Raw genomic sequence first — 16,106 nt, 5'->3', positions numbered from 1 at the left:
GGGAAACGGCCTCCAAATAGGAACATAAGACTTCATGATAGCCAATGAGGAATATTTCAAGGACTCCAGAGAAAAAAGGAGCGAAATCCCTTAATCTAAAACTCTAGGCATGGTTCAAAGGACTGGGTGTATGTAAGTGGCGGGAAGGAGAGTCTCAAGAGGGAAAACATGACTCAAAAAACTATAAATGACTCTGCTGGAGAAGGAAAGGTGAGTTATCTAGAGGGACCAATGTAACTACTTAAGATCGGGTTTCAATAAGCTCTACTTTAAAGACCATATATTAAAACGAACACAACAACCAAGACAAATACATGAAAATAATTATAAGATTGGTAAGAACAGTAACAGCAGACTACACTAAAGGAAATAAGGGTTGATAAACAGTTGAGAGAGGAAAAGGGGGATTTATTGGCTCTGGTAAGTGTAAGAGAAACGACAAATCAGGGCAGATGATGGAAAAGAAAAACATGGAGCTCGGTAATTCTCCTGTTGCCCTGGGTGCAGGAATGGACTTCAAAGTTGTGGGGGAGGGGTGGGACTCAGGCACTAGGAGTTCAATTTCCTAATTGAACTCCAAGGGTTGTCAAAAATGGGCAAGAGAGTAGATAAAAAGAAATGAAAGGGAACAGTTGCTCATAGTAAAGGAGCAGAAGCCTGGGAAAGTGTCAAAGGAGAAACTATCCTGGTTGAAGTCCATATGGAGCAACTGATAAGGTGAAGTTCACATTTAGCAGTTCCTCGACGTAGTGCATTTATAAACACAAACATGCTTAAGAATGTATATGTTGATTTTGTAGGCGTAAACTAGTGTTGGTTAACAAATATGAATTTCTGAATGTTGGGAGAGGTTATGATTCTTTGTAGTTTTCAACATGTCTGTGTCTCAAAGGTGTTGCCAATATTTTGTTCAAGAGTAAGGAAAAGAGAAAGCAACTGACATTTATTGAGAATGAACAACATGCCAGGAGATTTACAGACAGCTCAGACAGTCCTTACAACAATCATACGCAGTAGGTATTATTAGCCCACTTTTAGATGAGGAAATTGAACATCAGGAAGGTTAAATATCTTGCCTATGTCAAAGCTAGTAAAGCAGAACTGAAAATTATCGATTGGACTCCAGAGCCCCCATTCACCTCATTATTCTATATTATATCTCTGGGGCAGTACAAGGATATCTCAAACTCTTCAAGCATCAGGTGGTTTAATCGCTTACCACCTACACAGCACTGGGGCAAGCCTCTTATCTGACCCGGTCTTGCTACAATATGTTTCTAAGAGCAATCATTTGGAATCTCTAACCCAGCACATTTTTGGCTCACCCTCTCCTGTCCATTGGCCAACTACGTCGCTCCGTTAGGCTTCTAGTCTCCAACTCTTAGAAGCTCAGGGAAATCCATTTGTGACTCTTAGTTCACTGACTCATTCACATACTCTTCCATTTATTCACCAATTCAACAAGTATTTACTGCAGACTCAAATATATCTAATAATAAAAGAAAAGGAATGTGTCCAGTTTCAACCGCTGCCTAGCAGTAAGACCTCAATTGTCCTGTCCAGGTCTTGCTTATTCAACCAGTTGAATTTTCCTTGTGGTTTTCATCAAAATGATTTTGGTTTCTCCAGCTTTACAGAGGTAAAGGCATTGGAACCCTTACTTTGTTATTGAGTTTGATGCTTTCAAACCATATAGTCCCATCTGGCAGGTCTTACTCCTTCTATTCATGTGAAATACATAGCTGATGTTTTCTGGATCAATTCAAACACCTCCTCCCTTTGACCTCTTCATTTTCCTCTTTTGCAAGCAGGAGTCCCCTCTATCCACCTACAGTTTTAAAATCAAGGCTGAGAACCTTCTTATTTCCTTTGGGTAATCTCAGACACACTTTACATTAAAACAGGGACATATTAACTGTTAAACTTAATAGCTTTAGGTAGGTAATTTGGGGCAAAATAGGTAAAGTGATTCCCTGTATGAATGCCAAGCGTGTGCTCTGTTTATCACAGAACACTTCCGAGTCATATCAAAGAGAAACACATCTGATCTGAGGGTGATTTATATCTCCAGCCAGCACATGCATTTCCATCTAATTCATGCTACATGCTTTGGTTTGCAATTATCAAATGAACAGTAAAAACTTGAGCCTCACGTTTCTGGAAGAGGTATTTTATCTCCCTTCATTTTCTATAAAACGATGGCCCTGAATTAGTAATCATGTATTAATAAATGGGCACTTTTGCAGAATTTTGGAGTTTATCCTCTTATACATTATTTTAGAACAATTCTTTATGAGTTACCCTGGTCTTCATTATACAAACGAAGCATTTAAATCTAGAGAGGTTGAGAAAACTCTCAGGTCACACAGTAAGTGATATAATCAAAGTTCCAACTTAGATCTTTTGTTTGAAATCTCATATTTTCCACTACATTCCACCATTTCCAAATGATCTTCATATTCTCTTTCAGGGGCTGCGGGTAGGGGTGGGCTGCGAAGTTGTCTGGGGGAGGGTTGGGAGTCATGCATTAAAGATTAGGAGCCAGGGCTGTCAAAAATTGGCAAGAGTGGAGACAAAGCAAGTGCAGGGGAAAGGGAGCCCTAGAGAAAAGGGACAGAAGCCTGGAAAAATGTCGGAGAAGAAACAACCCTGAGTAAAGTCCATATGGGACAATTCTTAAGGTGAAGTTTGTGTTTCATCTCCTATAATAATGGAATGGTTATTCTTTTTCATTCACATTTTAACAATATTTAAATCACTTTCATTTATAAAAACAGTACCCAGGGAATTACAATTCGATAAAACTTCCTTTTGGTTAAAAGTATAATCATTAAGTTACAGCCATTTTTAAACCCATATCAATAAAGAATTCAGAATTATTTTTGAAGAAAAAGAAAAGTTCTCAAGTTTCTTTCTGTAGTTCTAGATGTTCAGAAGTAGGTTTACTTGAAAGCCAAATTTACCTTAAAAGTTACTTACCATTATTTTTAGGATATGTGTGTGTGTGTGTGTGTGTGTGTGTGTGTGTGTGTGTGTGTGTGCAGGGGGGAGGTCTAGTATCTGGGAGAGAAAAATGAGGAAAACTCTTATGGGTAGATAGTTCTATTTGCTACTAAAGGATGTAGTAGGCCAGAAAAATTCCTTGACAGAATGTATCCTTGGGCTGGTCCCTACATGCTTTCTGGGGGAACAAGAGGAAATATGCAAGTGTATGTATGTGTACACACACACACACACACTTACACCCCTATGTAAACTGCCAGTACAGCCAAGAAAAATGAGACTTAAAGCACATATTTAACCAGTAGTGATTTGTCTTTATGTTTGAGAAAGGCATACATTTTCACCAAACACAAGCATTCCATAAAAGTACAATAACGCAGAGAAAGAGGCCTAAGATTTATTCTTTAAATCAAAGCTTTGCTGTATTGATCAAATCCCTCCATTTCCCCACCTCTTGCTATGCTCCTGAATTCCATGGTTCATGGGTCAGCAGTGATTGAAGGTGATATTCTGACAAAGACCTGACAATCTTGTGGGGTTACCAGGATAATAAGTCATATTTTCAGCTTCTTGGTTTAAATCTTAATTTAAAAAAAAAAAAAAAGGAGGTTAAAGTGTTATGGAAGAAATTGTGACAACCCAATATTTTAAAGCTAGACATCTAAGTGGTTCTGAGGGTTATATTAGCTGTATGTCATGTATAGATCATAAATAATGAATAATAGTTGCTACAATTTCCTTAGTTCTTATTATGTTTTCAACTCTGTGTTAAGGCAAGGAATTTATTTATTCCTTACAAAATCTCTGTTGATGGGAGGAGTACTTTTATTATCTCCATCTCACAGGTAAGAGATCTGCGATTTAGTAAGACTCAGGGATTGGCCTGACATCACAATGTCAGTGAATTGGGACTGAAACCCAGCTCCATCTGACTCCACAGTCCAAGCTGTTAAGACACCACATAATCCTGCCTCCATACCAGGGAAAGATAATTAGAGTATTTAAGAATGAGAGTTTTACTTATGCTCCCATCGCGGAAGAAAGTCATCAGTTAATATAAGGAAGCGTTCATGCCTTGATTCAACTTGGCAGGTAAAATGCATTTATTTTGGAACTCATTCCTTCAGGTTCAAGATGGCAAACAGCGAAACTACAAAATAAATCTCTGCTAATATGTTCACAGAACACCTTCCCTAGGTAATGTGGGCACCATCTCATCTCAACATTATGGTCAGAATGATGCCTAACTTCAAAGTGTTACTAAAATGGGAGCTTATCAAGCCAGGGGGGAGAAGATGAAGGTTGGACAGACATTAGATGGGCAGGGAGGGGTATGAGGATAGGGAGGCAGTCTGTGGAGCAGCGCATGGGTGACAATATTTACATAAAGCATGAGTTTCAATTTGCTAGGGATTCATTGCTCAAACTAGCATTCGTTAGGAAGTGAGTTCCCTAGCTCCCTCTTCCAGATGGGAGGGCTGTTTTGCAGTCAGGTATATATATAATGGAATCAGCACCAACTTAACAATAGGCTGAAAACCAGCCTGTCCTCTCAGTCTTTACAATCACCAGTTGTGGTAACCTGAACATGTCGCTTAACCTCGATGGACCTCAATTCTTATCTGGAAAAATAAGACAATCGGAATAGATTATCCCTTCCAGCAATTCTGTGAATCAAGGAGAATTACAACTATTGCCATTCATTAAGTTCAAATTAAATCCCCTTGTTACTTTATCTCTTGCTAGAAAGTCACCTCCTGAAAAGCACATGGTATAATAGGTGGCTTCTAGAAGGAGCTCAGGAAATATTTGCTCATTGATGGCATCTACAAAATACACAAGGGAGGCAGATGGCCAAAGAACCCTACGGTATGTCAGCTGAGTTCTTTTTTAGGATGGAAAGTAGCATTCACCCTTCTCATACAACAGTAATATTTACCAAATGCTTATTAATCTAAAGAAATTGCTTTCATTTGAAATTATAACTAAAAGTAAACGGGAAGATAATATGTATATTCCCACCTTTAAATATGGTTGGAGGAATGGACCAAAAACATTGGGGGAACGTACACCACACAATTGATGGTAGTTTTCTGGAAAAGAAGTTGCAGGAGAAATATGACTGATTTTTACTTTCTACACTACACAGTTCATTATATCTACATTTTGTAGTACATACATCATTGGTTTCATTAGTTCTGTGATTTCTAAAATACTCTAATTGTGCCAAACTATCCTGGCCAGGAATCGTTTGTGGCACATGTTACATGTCAGCCCAAGTAGAAAACTAAACCCAAAAGATTTTCTTCAACCTAGAGATACTGCCTAGCTTTTACACTGCGAAAAAAACACACACAAAGAGATAATGCTTTTTCCAGTTAATACAAGTGTGAATGAAAAGGTCTTACTTTTTTTTTTTTTTTTTTTTCCCAGTTCCTGTGACCCTCAGGAGAGAAGGCTGATTATTAGAGCATTTGAGTGTGTGGGATTGCCTGGAAGTGATAGCTGGCAAAGGCTGGAAGACGGGAATAATGATAAAGCGTGCTCAGATGGTAAGAGCTCTGAGTTGAACAGCATTACTCACAACTAGATTTTATTTCTTGTTAATTATATCTGATCTCACTTGATTATAGATTTTATTGAATTTAAAATGTTGGGGTGGGGGAGGGGTCACTGCCCCATGCTATTCATCAGAAACATCAATAAAAAGAGCACCCCAGAAATCCTTGACCATCAGCCATGCAAATACATTACTCCTCATTGTGACGGATTTGCTCCAGTAATTATTATCACCCTTTCTTCAATCTGTGTCTGGGAGTACTTCTAAAACACTTGAGGCCATAATGCCCAAAGAACAGTCCCTTTCTTACATAATGGAGGCAATGTAAAATATGTGTATTCATGTCGTGTAAAAATTATGACATTCACACAAAGAGAGGTATTCATTTCCTATGTGTATGCATCTCTGCTTCTGTTGTTACGGACAAATGGGAGAAGATAAATGAAGCATAGGAGAATAAAATAACGGCAGGGAGGGGAGCTGACTGCTGACTCCCCATCCTGTGAACCCAGACAAGCCGCTGAAGCCCTGTACCTAAGGTTTTGATGATGGTGGAAGGTAATGGGGTGATCTTTCACCCCAAGCTTGAGAATCAGAAGAATGAAGTGGTATGAGCACAGGCTTTCAACTCAGACCTGGGTCTGAATCCAGCTCTAGCTTTGAGAGCTTGGGTAAGCTAACTCACCTTTTTGAGACTTGGTTTGCTTAGCTGTCAAGTGGAGATATTAATACCTCTTCCTGCATGCTGTAGAAATTAATGAAATGATATATGTAAAGTCCCTTCTATACTTTACAGTTGTACCCTGGATGGTACTTAATACATACTTACAGTATGTAAGTATGTATTTAATGGTACTTAATCTATACTTGACAGTTGTACCCTGGATGGCACTTAATAAACTCAAAATTTCCTTCCTTTATCTCCTTTTCTCTTTTCCATTAATGCTTCTTTTCCTCCTTTTCCTATTTTTTGGGCAGAAAATGACCAAGTTTGTTTTGTTTTGTTTTTTTCATCTTCTGACCTAAGTCTTCAAAATAGATCAGTAGTGCCATAAACCAAGACCAGCCAAGTTGATGCATAGAATAATTTCCTCCTTTTTCCATCTTGGATATTCAAAAAACTCAAAAATATAGACATATATAAACAACTTTTTTTTATACAGGTTTATACATGTTTATTTATTGTATACATAAACTTATAAATGAAGACAATCTCTACATTGTCCTTTAGCTGTGAGATAGATAAATATATAGATAGGTAATAGGTAGATTGAGCTTTTATTCAACTCTTATTTTTTTTCCTTTTGGCCTTGCTTTTATACTGTGAATATAATGATTACTAGTTGGCAGATCAGCTAGGTCATGAAATGTTTATTAACAGCTCATATGACCATGTTAAATGGTGTTTCCTTTGCTATATTCAATTAGAGCACATGTCATCCACAGTGGAACTGCATTCTTCCACCAGTGTTGGAAGGCTAGGAAGTATTCTCCCTCCTACTTTGTGGAAAGAGCAGAGCAATGAGGAGAGTGAGGCACTTGCATAGGGCACAAAATTTAAAGGGGTGCCAAAAACTCAGTAATTAAGATAAACAATATTTTTTAAAAATCAAAATTCATGCAAAAAATCCATGATGAACAAAATATCATAATTTTAAATAAAGATAGGAACCAACCCTGCAGTGGCGTGACACTGCCTCCCACAGCTCACCCGGTCCAGGCCCTGGGTAGACTCTGCATCTGAAATCAGGAACTGGGGTTCTCGTCCCAGTTCTCACACTATTTAGTTACATGACCTCAGGTGAGTCACTGAGCCCATCCAGTTCTCAGTGTACTCATCTTGTTTCACTTGGAAGTCTTATAAAACTTCCCGTAAAACTTTGAACTTGAACATTCTACGCTTTTCTATAACATGAAACTGCATTATACAGGCATCAACAATGATGACTTAAAAGAAAAAGATTCATTCACTCAGTCATTCAATCCAAAATGTTGGCTGAGCGAAGACTATGTGACAAGCACTATGTCAGGCGCTGAAAATACGAAGTTGAGGACTACAGAAACACACAGAAAAAGAAGCCAGCCCTAGGGCGAAAAGGTCAGGACAATTTTCCCTAGGAAGTGACTTTGACCCAAAGGACGAAAGGATTTAGGCAAGGAAACGCAAGGATGGAATTCCAGAAAGAAAGAATAGCACAGCCCAAGACCAGAAGGTAAAAAGAAAATCTCAGATAGGGGAACTATAATAAATTTAGTATAGCTGAAACATAAATCGGCTTCATGAAACAACAACAGAAAATCAATCTTTAATTACAGAGCAATAATATAAGTATTTGGCAGCATGTAATGCAAAGAGCACTGGGTTATCATCAGACCTGGGTTCCAGCCACTGCCCTGTTGCCAACTCGCTAGATGACGGAGATTCCCTCTCCACTGAGATTCTATTTTCCAACACACAATCAACTTTTCCATGAAGAAAGGAGGCTTTTAATTCCCAAAGAATGTTGCAAACTTCACATCTGAGATATTTAAAGTTTACATCCCTTAGTAACAAAGAGGTGCTATAATTAATACATGTAGTCACTTCCCTGAAAACAATTGACACCCTAGCTAGGTAGCTGTGCGTGATGGCCCTGAGCCTGAAGAATGGGGAGAGCAGCCTAAAGACAAGCGAACTTTCGTCTTCCCCAGACAGGTGTGAGAAGGAGGCCACTAGGCAAATGTTTGGGACAGACACATGCAGCGCGTGTCTCCTCCACCTCAGCTTATGATGGGGGAGCTGGTCTGTTGCTGCCATATTAGCGTCTGATGATTTAATGCATGCACTTAGGAAGATAGGATTAGAGCCAGTTATTTATAACCAACCAAAATATTTTTTACACCAATGTCAAAGCATACAATCTCTAGAGTCCTGAGCATGAAGTCAAAGCTCTATATTTTTAACCTCACGGTTGTCACATATAACACCTACTATTTATTGAGTATTTACTCTATGCCAAGCTTTACAAATATGAACTCATCTAATCCTCACAATTCTAGGTGATGGGTTAAGTTGGGTTATCTCCATCTTAAGAGCAGGAGTAATGTGAAGCACAGAGAAATAAACTGTATGCCCAAAGTCAAACAGTTGATTACTGACACAGCAAAATTGAAATACAGCCTGTCTAACTCCAGAGTCTGTTTCTCGGCCACTATGCTACATAAAAAGGTGCCCAAGTGACACCCTTAAAATAAGCACTCTGAGGTTCCTGAGGTTTCCAGGACACTCAAGGATCTGAATGCTCCGGGCTTCAGTAAGTAGCTCAGTCACTTAGTTATGGGGGACAAGAGCATGCCCCACATCTGCCTTGAATCCGTCTTCCCATGCTCTTGAAAAGAGGCATCCTTCCTCCTGTCTCTTCTCTCATGCTCTCATTTCCCACACCTTTTGTTCTCTTTAGGCACCAGCTCTTTCCATCTGTTCCCTCTTGATAAACACTGCATTTGAGGCTCACTGCACCTTCTCCCTATGGCCCCATAACTCTTTCCCCCACCAGACTTCATAAATGACTGATAGGTACATCTCGCCTGGATTTCCTCACCTCCCATTCCCCACTGAACTCCCTGATTTATGGCTCCTGAGCACACTGTTGTACTAAAATTGCTTTCTTAATGGTCACCAGTGAACTCCTTTTTATTGTCCTTTTGCAGTTCCCTACTTACAAGCTTTTCAACATCTCTGCACTTAAAAACATCCTGGTAATTTATACCTCTCATGAGAGGAGACAGTTTGTAGGATTATTAAAATGGGCTTTGAGACCTGATCCTGCCATTTAGTGGCTTGGTAACTTTGGACAAGCTATTGGAATCTGTGTCTCAGGTGCCTCAGCTGGAGAAGGGAATGGCCGGTGGCACAGGGATTATCCATCATTCCACACGTAGGTACTCACACAAGGCCTGACACAGTTCGGATTGTTTCTGTGAAGTCTGACCTCTTAGGATTCTCTTAGACTTTTGCTTTCATGCCAGTTCTTTCCCATCTCGTTTGAGTACTCTGTGGTACTTTTTGCTCCCTCTAAATCCTTACATTTTGCTAAATGCTGAGAATCAGTCTTTGACTCTATGGTCTCCTACTCTCCCTTAATAAAAACAATAGTTGGCATTTAGTATGAAATCACTACACACTGGGATCTGTACTGTGTTTTCCAGGATGTTCCGGCATCACCCTAAAATTAACTGCGATAAAACAGCACTGAGCCTTTCACTTTTCTGAGCTAACCTCCCTCTCCCATTCCTCTGCTATCATACAACTGGCTACAAGAGGTCAAACTCAAAGTGCTATCTTTGCTACTCCTCTTTCATCCCTGTAGTCAACCTGAAAACAAATTCTCCTGTATTTATCCATTTTGACATTTCTTATTGGGATTTCACGATTGAAACTCAGTATACGCGGGTTTAGTTCAGTAAGGAGCCCACTTCCTAGGGCTGCATGGATGATGACCGGACTTCATCCCAGAAGCCAAGATGTTATGAGACCTTTAAATGAGACCCTGTGTCTTACAAACTCCCTGGCGCAAGATTTTCTTAAAAGTTTGAGCAAAGTACAGAAACAGAAAATTATGACGAGGGGGAAAGGAAAGGGGTTTCACACTGACTGCCAGCCTACCATGAATCAGGAATTGTGCTAAGTGCTTCTGCTTCCTAGATGGGCCAATGATATAATCCTTTAAATATAAAAAATGTGATGTCACAGTGCTGCTTTCTTCTTGGCGCTTCACAGGACACTTCTTTGTAGTCTCCCTGGATCATTTTGTCACTGACCTCCCAAAGATCGATCACCTTGGAAAAATGGAAGTCGTGATTTAGCTTCCACTATTCTTATGCGGGAATCATCACTTCATGGCTGAATGTCTCATGCACTGATTTAATCATTCATTCAACAAATATGTATTGAGTCCCTACTCTGTACTATGCCTATGATGAATGCTGAAGCTGCAGCTGTGAATACCATTCCCTCAAAATACAGGAACGTGAGCTACACAAGTGCACGCGAGGGAAGTAGGAGGTAGCAAGGGAGCACACAGAAGGAGGCCCTTCTTAGATTAGAAGCAGTTTCTTTTCTCACTTGTCTCCCAGATATAGCTCCTGCTCTCCAGCCCTACTGCCACCATCCTCATCATTTCACACCTATATTTCCACAATAAGCCCCTTGCCTACCGTCTCACCACGTCCAATCCATCCTCCACACCGTGGTCACTGCCTTCTTTCTCTAATGCACATCTGAACATGTCTCAAACTTTCCCAACCTTTAAACTCTCTGAGCCTTCCTGATAAAACAGAAGGTCTTTTGCTTGGGATATTTCCATTCACGCTTAATCTCTGCTTATCCCCCTGGCCTGATGGTTTGCTACACCATGGGGCTAAAATCCACATCTCTTGCTGCAGCCACACAGAACTGCTTCCAGCAATCACAGTTTTGTTTTTTTGTTTGTTTGTTTGTTTTTCCTGTCTGGAAAGCCCTCCTCTTCTCCCTGTCCTTCAAGACTCAGCTCACCTCAACCTCCCTAGGAAACCTTCTTGATCTTTTTACCCTCCTTCAGGTGGCTGCCCTCCCTTTGTGCTTCCATAGTATCCTGGGCATATCTGTACCCAAACACTTACGCTAAGACGTTAATTGTTAATTAGTGTCACCCAGTTGTTGTGCATCTCTGTATCCACACTCCAGCACCATGTGCGCTAGCCACATGGGATGGCTTATCGTTACCTTAGCTCATCAGACACTTGCACAAATTTCCTCTGCCTGGATTGTCCTTTCTATCCTTCCTTACCTGGTAAGAGACTACTCATTTTTTTGAAAATATCTTAAAGATCACCTGCTCAAATTCTCCAGGGGAAGAAAAAAATCACATCTGTACTATTGCACTTGATTTGCCCTACAATTGTAACACAATCAGATCGCATCATAGTTACCTAAATACCTAAATACCTAAATATTATGTTTCCCCCTCCTAGGAATCTGGGACTATTTTTTTTTTTTATTTTTTTTTTTTACTTTCTTTTGTTTTGTTTTTTTTTTTTCTCTCCAGCCTTCCAGCACAGAATAAGTGCTGAGGTGTTTTCTGAATGTTGAGAAAATCCAGGAGCAGAGATGGAGTGTATAGCATACGAGCATATGTTAAAAGCCTAAAGTGAAGTACAGAGTTATCCTACTCTCTAATTATTTCACGTCTTAATCTTGTATTCACAACTATATCATAAACACTTTGAGGGCCAGAACTATACTATACATTTTTATATGACTTCCAATGTTAAATATGGGATAGGTGGTCAATAAATACTTATAAATACAATTTGAATATAATCGAATGAGTTGAACTTGTAGATGCAAGTAGAGGAAAAAGATCATAAAGAGAAAATAGGGCTCTAGTACAAAGCAAAAAATAATCTTAATCTTTTCTTGCCAAGTTTGCAAAAAAAAAAAAAAGATGATAATGTTTACCATGATAATTATATTTAAACTCCTTCTATGCCAATTTCAACTTGAAAATACTTCTGGAAAGATCTTTACTTCACTAGTTATTTAAAAGAAGAAAAAATTTTCAGATTTCTATCTTATTGAATGCTTTTTAAAAACCATAAAAGCCAAGCTGTTTGAATAATATGCATCACTTTCCCAATCACCCCACCCCCTGCTTCCTTTTTTTTCTTTTCTCAAAAACTTCTTCACTTTTGGCTATGTCGACTTATGAGTCAAGGTCTCTTTCATATATGAACTTTTTCAATTATCCCCATGGATAGCATTCTTTCTCCCACTTCAAATAAGTTATAAAATATTAAAAACAAAAATTAATAAAGGTCCCCAGGGCAGCAGAGAGATGGCCTCCACCTGTCATCTCAAAGTTAAGAGAATACGCTGGCAACCCATAGTTACAAGTACTGGACTGAGTTTCTAGTGTCTTCTGTCAGCATCAGCTTGGCTTCCAGGTTCCCCACACACCTCTCTTACAAATCCAAGGCTCCTGAGGTATAGAAGAGCCAAAAATATACCTGTCTGCCCATCCCACCTTCCAGGTATAAACATCAAGATGGAGAAACTTCCACGTGTGACACTTTCTAGGCTTAAAGAACAAATTTGGGCTTATGCTAAAGGTTAACTCAGGAATAATCAAGTGTTTTATACTCCACGTGTGACATTCCAGAAATCTCCAAAATAGAGTCCAAGATGAATAAAAGTAACCAACCACAGCAGAAGTAGGAGAAAAACTACATGAATTCCATGAAGGCTGCAGGGTACCTTGCCTCACACTGGACCTCTTCTTGCCTTAATTGGCCTCTAGTCACTCCTCTCCTAAATGGCCATCATCTGTTCCTCTCCTCGTCGCCTTTGTCCCAGCCCTGGACTCCTCACACGCTGATACAATCTCTGCTGTTTCAAAAGGCCACTGGATTTCAGGTTATTCCCAGGTGCACTCTGAGACCCCGCCCCAGTGGTGCTAACATTTTAGGGAACCCTTTTCTTGAGACCTCTTCCCTGGGACTAAAAAGATATTCAGAACGGTGCCAGTCCATCAGCTAGATATCAGGCAGCAGAGACTCCCACGAAAGAGGTTAAAAGGGGAAACGATATCCCCACAAAGAAAAATAACCCAGAATCCTTCACATATTCCACATGTGTGTCATAAAACCCCAGGGCAAAAATAAAGCCTCAGCTTCCCCTGGCTGCAGCCACCCCACAGCGGCCCCAGCCCAGCTCCCCGTGCTTCCGCCTTGGTGTACGTGAAGACAGCACCTTCCCGGGGGAGGAGAGATCCCGGCGCCCGGCGTTTCTAGGAGGTGATTATGGCAAGCCTTTCAGTAACTCATCATTCATCCCCTCACTGACCTGAGCCTCACCCCGGCGCCTCTGGCACTGGCGCTGAATGAGAAAGCCAAAGGCTGCACCTCCAATTCTCCAGGTGACCTCCCCCTCCCCCCCGCCCGACTACGATGCGCTTTGGGTACCGGGTTGGGGTTGGAAAGGATGACAGGTGCCCAACCTAAGGGAAAATCAAAAGCCACGCTTACAGCTAGGGGTGAGAAATCCCAACCCCCGCCAGGGCGGGAGTACTTGGCACCAGCTACCTGCAGGGCGCCCCCGCCCGCACGCCGGCTCCGGTCGCAGCCCGGAATGCAGCCAGGAGGGTGGAACCGGACGGAGGGAGCCTCCACGCCCCCTTTGTTTCCACGTTTCCCAAATGACAGGGGAGGAAAGTTTACAAGCAGGGACGGTGTCGCTTTCTGCTGGGTCAGTCTGACACCTCTCAGGAGGCTACCCTCCCTGGGATCTCCCTCTTTCCCTGCACAGCCCTCGCGCAGCCTTCCTCTGCACCTTGAAACCAACAAGCCGGGTTTGGGCCACCTGCGCCGCCGCGTCCCGCTGGGAATCTGCCCCCTTCCTCCCGGGCGTCCTGGAGTGGCCCGCGGCTGCAGGCGCCCCACTCACCTCTGGTGGGGGAGCGTCCTCCCGTGCGCCCTATTGGGCCGTCCCGCTCCTGGGAGCGAGGTGCATTCAGGCAGCAGCCGGAGACACGCTTCCCGGACTCTGCTGCATTCCGCCTGCGTGGGAGAGCAAGCCCGCCAGCGCGCGGCGCGGGCGTGGACGAGTGTGTGTTTGTGCGTGTGTGTGCGCGCGCGAGTATGTGTGTGAGTGTGCGCGCGTGCGTGGGGCGGGGGTGAGCGAGATCACAGATCCCCCTCGGCGCCCATCCCGCGCTCTGCCTCCGCCTCCTCCTCGCGCTGCGGATTGCACAGGGTCCCGGTTTCAGGATCTCCTGTTTGTTTAATGAAAGGAAGGAGCAAAAGGCTGGAGGGGAGGGGGCGGGGGGGGGGGCGGCGGGAGAGGCGGGGAGGGCAACGGGCTGCGCATGCTCAGAGAGAAACATTGAGCGCTCACTCGAGCTCAGGCAGAGGGAGGAGCGCGAGCTGAGTGTGAAGGCGAGCATGACTGCGCCCACCCGAGCAGCAAAGGCTCCGCGGGGTTCCCGGAAGACAGCTGGGAAACCCGACAGCAAAGGTGCGCCCTTCCCGAGGACTCCCTGGCGCCCGCTGTGCGGGAAGCCAGCGGCGCCGGGATCCCGACCCATCCTAGGGGACTGCTTCAGCCTGGAGTACTCGTTATGCCAGGCTTTCCTTTCCGTGTATTTTTAGTGCTAGCTCCGGGGTTCCAGTGCACCGCTCTCCCGCCTCTGCACGGCGGGGGACTGTGGTGCTTCTCCCCAGAGGTCCAGGAGGAACCACAGGCAGCAGGTCTCGACTGAACGAAAATGAGTTTCCTCATCTGTGCTTCTTTCTTCCCCTCCCAACTTCCACTCTGTGAAGGGCAGAAAAAGGCAACTGTCCGCTTGGGTCCCAAAACAGGTTTGATGGTAGGTGCGAGGGGAGGGTCACACAAAAACCCTGTTCCAGAGAACAAAGCAGAAGTGGAAGGAAGGTGAGTCCCAGAGCCTCCTTTGGTGACAGGGTTAGATGGAGGGGACATTTGCCCTAGTCAAGAAGGCCATAAGAACAATAGATCCATTGTCCCCATTAACTCAAATGCCAAAGCAATTCTTCGTAAGTGGGGATTCTGGCTACTTGGTAAAGTGGAAGGACAGTCAACGCGAGGAGCGTCCAGTAAGCGAACCTGAGCCTGCTATGGCTTGGTAACCTGAGGCCAGGGGAGACGCTGGGTGAGAGGCTTAGCGAGTGGAGTGGAAACTCTTCTTTGGTGAGATTGTTCTATGAGCAAAACAGGCAAGTAGTTAGGACCCGTTGAAGGGCTTCCATTTTCAACCTCCTCCCTGTTCAATCACCACCTCTTTCCCCCCATTTTCTCTCCTACAGAATATATCCCAAGCAGGGAACTACCTGGAAAGGTATGACTACTTCCTGTTTATTCAGTTTTTTTTCCCTTTAGAAAAGGACTACCTTTTGGTCACCCAGTTTTGGAGGGATAGAAAACAGCCTACTCTATGCAAATCTCTTCCAAGCTTTCATTAACGATCACCTCCCAGCACTTCTATGCCGTGCAAGTGAGCAGATGCTTTCTTGCTGAACTCTGACCCCCGTCCCATTCATCTTCCCAATAATAATGCTGAGTGACACTAGAACAGCAGGACAATTAGATCAAATCTGAGAGCACACCCAGAGTAGAGAAAATAGTATATCTAAATACCACCAACAAAAGCAAAAGTTTAGGAGAAAAGACCAAGGGGGAGGAAGAGAGGGAGGGAGGAAGGACGGAAGGGAAAAAAAAGCCTAAGAGAAAGGAAAAGTTCTTAAAAAGTGAAAGTGCCCTGAGTGTTAGAGGCTGGTTCCTTCTCTTGGTAGCTCATTGAAAGGAGTAGAATTGCAGCCTCTCTTTGCTTAAAGAACAGTGAGTCTGAGTCTCTATCCACCAGGTAGGGGAGATCAGGTTCTCCTGAAAAGCATCAAAGTTTCTGTAGTGAACCATTCACAATATTTGAGGCTCCTACTTCTATGCCTAAGAAAGACCTTCCTTTTGGCACCAGGCTTCTTGGAAGGCATCCAAAACATCTGCCTTGTT

General features: G+C 42.7%; 1 protein-coding gene across 4 annotated transcripts in view; it reads right to left on the bottom strand.

Annotated features, from left to right (window-relative positions):
- The window catches only part of PLPPR1 (phospholipid phosphatase related 1), a 215,375-nt gene extending 201,000 nt beyond the window's left edge, over positions 1-14,375 (bottom strand). For 2 of the 4 annotated variants that reach the window (XM_019729240.2, XM_019729243.2), the window contains exon 1: positions 14,025-14,373. The gene's annotated coding sequence lies outside the window, so the exon portion shown is untranslated. Of the gene's footprint in view, positions 1-10,208; positions 10,382-14,024 lie in introns of all 4 variants that reach the window. The other 2 variants (XM_074330772.1, XM_019729244.2) reach the window with 2 other exon arrangements.
- Positions 14,376-16,106: the final 1,731 nt, after the last annotated feature.

This window comes from Rhinolophus sinicus, linkage group LG04 (assembly GCF_036562045.2).
Source record: "Rhinolophus sinicus isolate RSC01 linkage group LG04, ASM3656204v1, whole genome shotgun sequence".
NCBI classification, from domain to species: domain Eukaryota; kingdom Metazoa; phylum Chordata; class Mammalia; order Chiroptera; family Rhinolophidae; genus Rhinolophus; species Rhinolophus sinicus.
Note: the sequence above shows the minus strand (reverse complement) of the source record. Positions and strands in the feature narration are given on the sequence as shown.